We start from the raw sequence: 12,280 nt of genomic DNA on the forward strand, positions 1-12,280 counted from the left end.
TTTATGTTACTATAGACGTCGGTTAGCTATTGCGCCTGACATCTGTCAGGTTATAGACGTCGGTCCTATCACTAATATGACGTCTATATGATTTAAATATTAATAATGGCGTGAATTCTAGATGTCAGGTATCTGAGCAACTGACGTCTAGTTCGACATAGTCGTCGGTTACCATGCAACCGACATCTAGGTAGCAGAATAATCATGACAGTTTCACCTAACTGTCAGGACATAGCCGTCAGTTACCATGGGGGCATCGACGCCTATGTCTAAGACCATTAATGACACTCAACCACCATGTCAGCCTGTAGACGTCTGTGTGTCTCCACCAACGTCTATTTCGCGACTGTTCACCACCTCTAAGACATTTAGACGTCGGTGTTTGTCATTGTGACGTCTATAGCTCAACTCTTCACCTTATCTGGCAGACCTTTAGACATCCCTGTTGAAGGGCCCCGACGTCTATAGTTCTTCACTCATCGGTTGGTGTTTTGCCCGACGTCTACTTGCCCTACTTAATTACGAAGTTGCCACCGGTCATCGTTTAACATCAATTGATGGAACAACCGACGTCTATGGGGTGACGTTAAACACCGTTTTTCCACTAGTGTCTTTTAGGTATAGTTTAGTCTCAATTTTCCATTTTTAGAATAAATTTAGTTTATAGAGTAAAATTCATTGTTTTTGTAAATATGTTAATATAGTATTTTTAGTTGTGATTTTAGTGTAATTCTAATTTTGATTAGTTCTAGTTAGTAAACAATATAATTCAAATTTTAACTCCTACTTCTATAGTAGATTTTAGTTTGTGTTTAGTTATTTTTCTTTTTGCTTTAATAACTTTTTGTGTAGTTTAACTTATAGGTTGGTTTCTAATTTTTATGTGAATTTCATATTTCTAACTAATGATTTTAGGTCATGTTATTTCAATGTGCACTGCACTTGAGAGGCTAAATCAAGTTTGAAGAGTTTGGTGTTGTAAAGCTATGTGTAGTGAGGCAAGAGAGAAAATTGCACAGGTGATTTTATATTGGTTTAAATCACAAGGATCCTACATCTAATTACTAATCCCAGATAGAGATTAATGTTCCACTATCACAAAAACCAATAAACTGTTACAATCACACAGAATAACAAGTTTAAGGTTTAGAAACACCTCTCTTGTTATCACAAGAGATGATACTCACTTTCCCTAAAGACCACAAGGGATGAATACCTCCTTAAAACACCGATCACCATGATCTAACTTTAACAAGTGTCTCTTAAGATGAGGCCAATCACACACAAAGCATTTGATCCTCCTCTGAAATGTATTTTAAGAGTGAGAAGGACCCACCTCAGCAGTTTGGTGTTGAGACTTGAAGTAAGGTCCTTACCACTAGGTCTTACTCTTCCCACTAAAATACCCATCCACCATATGAGGGCATCATTATACAAGGCTATTGTTGCTCTAACATTTTAGTCATTTCTCTCTTCTCAACAAAGGCGGGAAACTCAAGGATTTCCATAGGATCCAACAACTTCAAATCATGCTTCAATCCCCTCACAAACTTTCTACACTGATAACGATTGAATTTACTGTTATCTGCGATGCAATTTTGAAGCTTGCTTGAACTCTTATTTTTAGCTTAATCTTGTGAATAAGTGAATAGAGGTTATATTTAATGATTTTGTCACTAAATTCCCTCAATTTTGTAGGTTATGGGTATGTTTTGGAAGAGGAGTAAAAGTATCAAGGAGTTGAAACCCAGGAGGGACATCAAAAGCACTAGAAAAGAAGGTTGAAGAAGGCGCAGGGCGCCTGGTTGCCCTTTTTTAGGACCCTTAGCGCTACTGGTACGCATGGACGCTTGCTTGCTATTAACACAACGACAAGTGTATCAAATCATATCAAGTAATAAATATGGTAAGACCAAGTATCTTTTCCCAAGAGACTCACGACCTAAATAGTTATGTGATACCTTGATTAATTAAGACTTGAAAACAAACTCATTTGGTTTACAATGCAAATAGAATTAAACATTGAATGCAATTTTTATCAATTGAAGAGAGACACAAAAGTGAATGAATGATTGGTAGAATATGGAATGAATATGTTGTTGGGGTTTGGATTTCTCCTATCCACTTTCATGCATATAAGAATTCTTCTGCTTCATTAATGTTAATGTCACTTTCTAATTTACTTAAAACCCGATGTCTCGGCGAAGAAAGCCTATCCTTAATTACTAGTTTCACTAGTAAAAAATAGAGTTTTTACCGCACACATTATGCATCGGTTCACCAGAAACCGCAACATAATATTGCGCGGTGGCATTTTTGAAAATAAATCGAATGTATAGGCCGCGATTCAGAGGGGAACCACGACCTATTCCCCCTGCAAATTTTTCACATTGACGCCACGTCAGTTCGATAATAAATTCTAGGGGAATAGGCCACGGTTGCTCTGAGAACCGCGACCTATTCCCCTTGCAACTTCTTACATTCCCCCCAAGTCAGTTCCTGTAATAAATTCGCAGGGGAATAGGCCGCGGTTTTGTGAGCAACCGCGGCCTATTCCCCGTGCAATTTATTATTGTACTGACGTGGCGTCAATGTCAAAAATATTCAAGGGAATAGGCAGTTGGAGGATTCAAAACGTCAGGGAATAGGCCGCAGTTGTGAGGGGAACCGCGACCTATTCCCTGATCTGAATAAATTTTAAATATTTAAGGGAATAGGCCATGGTTGGACGCTGAACCGTGGCATAAAGGTTTCAAAAAAATTTCAAAAATGCCATTTGGATTTTTTTTTCAAGAGAATAGGCGGCGGTTAAGTGGTGAACCGCGGCCTATTCACCTCTATTACCGCGATTAAGTTTTGAATTGCGGCCGATTCCCCTCTAGGTTAAAAAAATAAAACATACATGATGAACAATATCGTCTCCTTCGCGCAAACAGTTTCAGAGCTTCTGCTTCCATATCTCCGTCGACCCAATCTTTTGCTTCCATTTTCAATCATTTTACACCGTTTAAACTCATTTTTGTTCGGTGTCGTTGCCATTATCAACGTTGGGGAAGAGTTTTAACCTCAAAATCGTTGGAAACATCTTTATATTGAGTTTGTCCGATTCTTCCCTTTAGTCGTAAATTACGTTTTGATGTTTGTCTTTATTTCTTAAACTAATATTTGTTTGTATATTTTTGTAGGTTTGAATATTTGAGTTGATTTTTCTAGCGTTTTGATCGCGGGTTGTTCATCGTTTTTGGGTTTTCACACTACCAGGTTCTTATACTAATGTTTAAATTTTACTTTTATTAGATTGTACAATTTTGTATGATTGAATATGTGATTGAATGATCATATAATTTTGTATCTTTGAATAAATTTATATGATTGTATAACTTTGTATGATGGTATGATTTTAAAGTTTAATTTTTTTATTTTACAATGTTATTTTTATGTTGAATATATGTTATTATTTCAATGTTTTTGATTGAATGAGTGTATGATTGAATTGAATTAACCTAAATTTGTCGTTAGATGATGAATATTTTTTTTTTGTATTGTAATTTTGTAGAATTTATAATTCAGAATATTTACGTATGGATCGAAATTGGATTACTTTACCACACATTAATGCTGAGTATGAGAGAGGGGTAAAGGAATTTATACAATTTACACAATGTAATGAGGGGAGAAGTGATGATGAAGTGAAGTTTAGATGTCCTTGTGTGAACTGTTTGAATGTGAGAAAGTGGAACGCAACCCAAATTAGAGAACATCTTATCTGTGATGGTTTCCTAAGATGTTATACAACATGGATATGGCATGGCGAAGAAATGCACTTTCCAATTGACTCCCAAACTGAAAATGTTATTGATTCCACCATGGAAGAAGATCGACCGAATGAAGACAAATTAGAGGACATGATCTATGATGTTGGCGTAGAAAATTTTTCCAAAGCTCATGTGTATGAGACAATGTCGACTGATGCGAAAACACCTTTGTATGTCGGTTCAACTAAGTTCACACGTTTCTCAGAAGTGTTAAGGCTCATGAATTTGAAGGCGACCAGTGGATGGACTGATAAGAGTTTCACAAAATTGTTGACGTTGTTGAATGAAATGCTGCCAGATGGAAATACACTACCCACTCGTAATTATGATGCGAAGAAAATTCTTTGTCCAATGGGTATGGAGTATAAAAGGATACATGCTTGTCCCAATGAATGCATTTTATATAGGAAAGAGTTTGAATTTTTGACAAAGTGTCCAAAATGTGGNTTATCACGATACAAGTCAAAAAGCAATAGTGAAGATAATGGTAAGATAGAAAAAAATGGATCTACTTTGAAAGTAGTTTAGTACCTTCCAATAGTGCCCAGACTTAAGCGTTTGTTTGCGAATCCCAAAGATGCTAAAAATCTTAGATGGCATGCAGATGAGAGAAAAATTGACGGGCTGCTTCGTCATCTAGTTGATTCAAAGTAATTAAAAATATCGATCAACAATTCCCCTAATTGGGTAAAGAGTGTAGAAATCTTAGGCTTGGTTTAGCCACTGATGGAATGAATCCATTTGGTAATTTGAGTACCAATCACAGTTGTTGGCCAATTATATTGATAATTTATAACTTATCTCCTGCATTGTGCATGAAAAGGAAGTACATGATGTTGTCTATGATGATATCTGGTCCAAAGCAGCATGGAAAAGACATAAATGTTTATCTAAGCCCACTAGTTGAAGACTTGAAGTTTTTGTGGGTTGATGGGGTTGATATATTTGATGCATTCGCTTCTAAAAATTTTGTGATGCATGCAATGTTATTTGCACCATTAATGACTTTCCAGCTTATGGCAATTTGTCAGGATATAATGTCAAGGGTCATAAAGCATGTCCTATTTATGAAGAAAACAATATAGCTCATCAATTGAAACACGAAAGAAAAATGGTGTATTTGCGTCATCGAAGATTTCTAAAATGTAATCATCCATTTCGAAGGTTAAAAAAATCATTCAATGGATATCAAGAGAGGGACGAAGCACCAAATCCACTTACTNGCCNTCAAATTCTTGAAAAAGTTAATAAAATACATCATGTATTTGGGAAAACATCCAAGAAGTCATCTGTAACGACCCCTTGGAAGAAGAAATCAATATTCTTTGATCTTCCGTACTGGTCAAAGTTAGATGTTAGACATTGCATAGATGTGATGCATGTAGAGAAGAATGTGTGTGATAGCTTGATTGGTACACTACTCAACATTCAGGGAAAGACAAAAGATGGAGTGAATGCTCGTTTGGATTTGGTTGACATGAATATCCGAGAAGAGTTGGAACCAAGGGAGATTGGTAAACGTAGTTAGTTTCCTCCTGCATGTTACACAATGTCTAGACAAGAGAAGATAAGTTTTTGCCTTTGTTTAAAGAGTATCAAAGTACCATAAGGATACTCTTCAAATATGAAGAGTTTGGTGTCGATGCACGACTTAAAGCTTGTTGGCATGAAGTCTCACGTTAATGCAACAATTGTTACCGGTGGCTATTTGTGGAATTTTGCCCAAAAATGTTAGGTAGACCATAAACAGGTTGTGTTCATTTTTCTTGTCAATATATAGTAAAGCCATCGATCCTACAAAGTTAGATGAACTTCAAGGCAAGATTTTTATCATCTTGTGTCAACTAGAGATGTTTTTCCCTCAATGATTGAAAGGTATATTGCTGAAGAAAGTATCGAGTTTTGTTCAGATTACATGACATCAACGAATCCAATAGGAGTTCCTAGCACATCATGGTTGAATAAATGTTCTACAAGTAAATGCATCCGAGGTGTGAATGTGGTGACAAAAGATCACGAAGAATTGTTGCAAGCACATCTTTATATATTGAACAACACAAATGAGGTGATCCCTTTTTTGGAAGCACACAAAGCCATTGTTAAGAATAAAAATCCAAGACAATCAGAGAAATGGAAATTAATGGAGCATAAAAAAACATTTATGTCTTGGTTCAAATCTGAAATTGATAAAGAGCCACATTCTTCTCAAACTTTATTGTGGCTTGCAAATGGTTTACAGTTTGATGTCATGTGTTGTACAGGTTATGAAGTCAATAATTGCACATTCTATACGAAGACTTTGGATGATAAAAGCACGGTACATAATAATGGAGTCAGTTTAGAAGCTGACTCGCTTCAATTTTCCACATCAAAAGATCAATCTCATGTACTTGGATCAATGAGATATTATGGTATAATAGAAGAGATATGGGAGGTTGATTACACCAAGTTTTTTGTTCCATTGTTCAAATGTTAGTGGTTTGACAATAAGAGTGGTGTGAAAATAGATGAATCGGGTATGACACTAGATGATTTTCGAAAGGTGGGTTATTGAGACGAACCGTTTATCATGGTACATCAAGCATCTCAGGTTTTTTATGTCAAACATCTTGCGTCTGACCATTGGTATGTCGTTCTTCACGGCAAAAAACAAATTGAAGTTAACAAAGACAATATGATTAATATTCATATTGCTGACAACCATTCATTTCAAACTACAACAAATTTGGATGACCAACCTCTAGTTGACGATGTACATGCAATTCGGTCAGATCTTGATAAGGGAATATACATATGATGAATCCATATCTTTATGTATGAATTTCAAATTTCTGTATAAGTTTTTTTATTAATATTACATAAGTTTTTTATTAATATTTCCTATCATTACTATTACATGTTTTCTTAAATTATATGATATTACATAAGTCTTTTATTAATATTACATGTTGTTATTTATTTTGACAGATATATGGCTGACCATCCACATTCTTCAGGGGATGAGGCTCCCCCTTCCAGATCCACTAGAGGACCCACCAAGATGAAACAACTTTTGATCAGAAAAAATAGTGGTGAAAGAACACCAGTGAATGTTAACGTGATCACGGGTGTGGCAATTGGCCCCAATGCAGATGACTTCCGATCATACCTTGGAGTAGTGGCACGTGACAGGATTAGTATTCTTACTCCATCTTTTGACCATGTGTCCGAGGTTAATGGGAATATTATATGGAACGATATATTGGTAAGTTAGTTAATATCATTTGAATTACAAATTGTTTATATTGATTATTTCGTACTGATACAACTTTATTATTTTTATTTCAGCTGACATTTGACATTACAAATGTCGCAACACTTAGAAATAATTGTTTATCAACTGTTGCTGAAAACTTTCGAAATTTTAAAAGTAAGTTGACCTCGAGATATATTTATGGAAGCAAAAAACATAAGTCTCCATGTAATACATATACAACCATTGATGAGGAGACTTGGCGGCTCTTTGTACAGAGTCGGACAAGAGAGGATTGGCAGGTTAGTATAGTTGATATTATTCAATTCCTCATTAACAAATATATATCATATGAACTAATTAATTAAACATATGTGACAGACAAAAAGAAGCAAAACACAAGAAATAAGTGCTCAAAATAAAATCCCCTACCTATTATCTCGTGGTGGGTATAGGAAGCTTGAGGAGAAAATCCTCAAGCAAAAGGCAGAAGCTAGACCACCATCTGAGGGTGGTAGCCCCCAGCCTTCTTCTCCACCTTCTCGGCATGAGAAATGGAAGTGGGCTCGTATAAAACCATCGGGCACCTACTCTCCTGACACTACACGAGAAATATTTGAAAGAATTGTAAGTTATCACTGTTCCTAAAATAATAATAATTTCATTATACATACTACACTGAACTTTTTAAAGAATAATGGTGTTTTGTAATGTTACAAGACTCCTTGGTTGAGCAGAGCTCCCAAGGTCAATTCACTCCAAAGGGTCGCTAGGATATTCTTATCGCTGCAATTGGATGACCTGAGCACCTTGGACGTGTACGTGATGCTGGAACTGGAATAGGCATTCAAGATTATTTTGGGAGCTCTTCTCGTCAGACTTCATATGCATACAATGAAGCACAAGAACAAAGGCTGACACAAGAGATCACAAAAAAGCTTCGAGCGGACCTTAGGGAGGAGCTTAGGACAGAGCTCAGGGATGAATTGTATAATGAGGTATGTGCCATGTTCCAGCAGCAGTTTGAGAGCTATGGCATGCACCCAATGCCATCTCCTGTACAGGAACAAGAGCATGTTGTGCCTCGTATAGGTAAAATTAATAAACATTTATGTGCAATTATTTCTATCTTTTGTATAATCTAACATTTACTCTAACAAGGAGAAGTAGGAAAGGAAGTTGTTCAACACCAGCCGTCCCAAGGGATGACATGGACGATGTTAGTCCATGTCTGCTATACATTTTAGACGATACCGAAACGGTGCTGGTAGCTCGTGGAACAATGTTTAAGGCAGCGACTGTTGTTCATGGTATGGAGCTATCAGAGGATGAGGTGAAGGTCTCAGTAGACGACATTATCATACCAGATGCCTCAGTTCCTCTGCCCACAGATAAGATTTTCACTGTGGCACATGCATTCCAGTCTTTTATCGCTTGGCCTAAACAATTGCTTGGTTCAGTTTCTGACCCCCCGATATGGAATTCTACTTTACAGTTCTCAATTTTAAAGTTTACTTGTTATTGATGTCAAAACTTATCTTATTTTTCCATGTAACAACAGACGCATGCATAGGAGAAGATTCCTCTATCTGAGGACGATCCTCTTGGTTCATTGCAACTACTTGCTGACGTCACTCCAAATAATACTTTGGAGGTTGAATATGATGCTAATATATTTGGGAGAGTGTCTGAGGTCCCATTATACTTGCATAGCCAAGATGTCAGAGAGCTTGCATCGGGAATAGAAGAGTTGAATATTACATTAGTTCAGCTATGGATGATGTAGGTCTATGAGCAATTATTTATATAAAACTAATTTATATATCAAGTATACTTATATCAAAGTTAATTTTTGATTTCAGGTATATGTTTGGGATTAGTAACAACTTGGAGTACAATGATGATTATGGGTTCATTGATCCCCAATTCATTCACGAAACAAATCATTTTGATGAGATCAACACACATATCACAAGAAGATTTGCAAGCGACAAGAAAATATATTTTATGCCTTATATATCTGGGTAAGTGAACTTTGTTAACATAAAAAAGTTCCATATGTGATTTTAATATATAATAATTAAGTAATTATGAATTTTAGGCGCTATTGGCAGCTTCTTGTTATTTCTATACAGGAGAGCTATGCTTTGTGGTTCAGCTCATTGCACAAGTCTCCTCCCACACATCTCAGACAAGCAGTTGATTGGTAAGAACCTCACGTTGAGATTGTTGACAACACAAACTCTATATCAAACTGGTTTTTGATGATGACAACACAGTGCTTAATAACTGTACATATGTTCCAGTATTACATGTTGTTATTCTGTAACGTTAGTCATATTTGTTGAACATGTTTTGTTGAATTACATTGTATGTTCCTATGTTTGATTGAGTGTTATATTTGTGGAACATGCTTGTATTGAAATGTGAGATAAAATGTTTTTGATTATTACACATTTCTGAAAGAAAAGATCACAAGTACCTTTTGAACTTATATGTGGTTTGACAAAGTTCTAGTCTAGTCGAATACACTCTTAATGGATTGGTTTAATAGTTAAGTGGTCCCTATTTTTGCTGATTTGCGTCAATTAGGTCCCTGTATTTTCAAATTATTCAATTGAGTCCCTATTCATGAAAAATTGAATTAATCAAGTCCTTAACGTTAACTCCAACAGACGACGTTAAATCCCTTGCCTGGTGGCTAGGTGACATGTCATTTTTAAGAGACGTGGCACATAGGTAAAAGCTTAATTAAAATGATTTTTTAATTTAAATGATTTTTCAGACACGTGACACCACGCATCCCCGTTGCTGTGACGGCCTTCGCCCTCGACCTGAGGCGTTGCAGGCGACGCAGGTTGCCACTACGATCTTAGCCAGATGTCGTGTCACAGTCCCAAGGCGTCGCAAGCACCGCCGCTCTCCGCCGGGATTATCACCGGCCATAGCTCTAGGCCCTTCTTTCCTTCACGTCCCGCCTTCGTGGTTTCAACAAGGGAATCACCGACACGACGAGCCACGACTATTGTCATTGTCGGTCATCGCGTTAACCTCCTTCACTGCCCCGACCGAATCCAACTTTACCCCTAAAACCCCATCGTCACAACCACCCCTGAAAACGCTGCTTTCATTGTTTAATTATCAGATAACACAACCACAGAGAGGCTTGCCAAGACCATGTTTGGGATTCTATCTGATAGTTTCCCTATTTTCTACTGTTTCCCTTTACAGGTTTGAGTGAAAAACAACAATATTGTGATGAAGGAGAAGATGGTGCTGCTACATAAGGGCTCGATTTTATTCTTTGAATGCTTGGGTTTCTGTTATGATGGTTAGGCTTTTGGAAAATGAGTGAGTATTGTGCGTGTGTGTTTGGTATTGTGCGTGTTGATGATGCGATGGAAAGGGTTGGATATGGTGGTGAGAGAGGAGGTGGGTTAGATGAAAAGGGGTAGCATGGTGAGGCTGAGGATGATGGCACTGACGAGGAGATTGGGTTATTGATTTGGTGGTGTATGAAGACATGGAAGTGATAGTGATTGTCGCTTCTGAGATGGTGGGGCTGAATCGATGGTGGAGGCAAGAAGATCCAATTGAAGTTGGGTGGGAGAAAAATGCGTTTTCTGGTGGTGATGTGTCTGATGGATCCTTTTGGTTTTTCAGGAGATGAAGATGAGATATTAGGGTTGAGGGAAGATCCGTGCTTAGGCAGTTGATGGTGATGAGTCCCTTTTCTATGGCTGTAGTCTCCTCTTTCCCTTGTTTACCCTTTCTTTCCTTTTCCCCAGATTGTATTTTTTTGTTGGAAAATGTTATTGCCAGCGCCAGAGAAAATACTAGTGAGGGGAAGCAATGGAAATTAAGTTTTTACCTATGTGCCACGTATCTGAAAAATGACACGTCACCTAGCCACTGACAAGGGATTTAACGCCGTCTATTGGAGTTAACGGTAAGGACTTGATTAATTTAATTTTTCATGAATAGGGACTTAATTGAATCATTTGAAAATACAGGGACTTAATTGACGCAAATCAGAAAAAATAGGGACCACTGAACCTATTAAACCTAATGGATTTGACTATGCTAAAATCTTTGTACAGATTTTGTGAGCAAGTGCTGTGTGAGATTTTGAGTTGAAAATAATTTCAAAGTGATTTTTCATGTGTCAGTTGACATTGTGGAATGCATATTCGACTGTGTTACTGTTCTGTTTGAAATTCTATTAAGCCTACAAGCTCCAACAACTATATTTTCAAAAGTTAGTTAAAACTGTGTGACCTCGTCAACCGTAATAAATGTGTCTTGATTTTGTTGATCGAGGAGGCTTTATGTTGACTGTATATTATAACTGTTTTAATACAGTCGACTGTATTAGTAGACTATTCGACTGAGAATCAATATGATGAAACAGAAAGCTATAAATAGACAGAACGCGAATTGTTCTGTGACTTTTGTGATATGACATTTTCATTTTCATGTTTCAGATTGAATTCATTAGAAGCTCGAAGAATTCTCCAAGAAGACGGTGGTGATCTTGCTTGAGAGAAATTCAGAAGGAGAAGTTAATTGCTCTTACTGTTTGATCAATATCTGCACAGAGGAGGTGCTTCTGTTTTATCTTGATAGGCTTGGCATCCAGTGAAGACTGCTGGTTTTTGACTGAAGGCTTGGCAAACTGTGAAGTCTGCTGTGATAGGCTTGACATCCTGTGAAGAGTGCTGGTGACACGTTGAGGATTGCTCGACGTGGGTGCAGATTGCAGAAGAGGGGATTCTTGCTGCAATTCTGTTTTTGTCTGTGCAACTATATTTGGTTTTGGGTTAGAGAGGAGATTTATATTTTTGCGTGGTGCTTCTATAAATTCCTTGTTGTAAAAAGCGCAACCATTATAGTGCATTTGCTTCCTAGGTTGGAAGGACACTGGATGTAGGCATTGTTGGATGAACCAGTATAAACATAGTGTTTGAATTTTCTCATCCCTGCACTCTTTATTTTCCAATCGACTATATCTGCTAGGCAGTCAACTGCGTTTTTCCGCTGCATTGAATTTTCAATAACTTGCATTTCTAGGAAAGATCAAAAGCTTTGAATTTTTCATATCAAGTTTGCGAAAAGATTTTAATTTTGAATTAACACCAATTCACCCTCCTTCTTGGTGTAAAAAGAAGCCTACCTGTTTCTTAACAATTGGCACCAGAACTGGTTTTATAAGATATTTGAAAATTCATTCGAC

Source organism: Vigna radiata, unplaced genomic scaffold (genome assembly GCF_000741045.1).
Source record: "Vigna radiata var. radiata cultivar VC1973A unplaced genomic scaffold, Vradiata_ver6 scaffold_43, whole genome shotgun sequence".
NCBI lineage: Eukaryota > Viridiplantae > Streptophyta > Magnoliopsida > Fabales > Fabaceae > Vigna > Vigna radiata.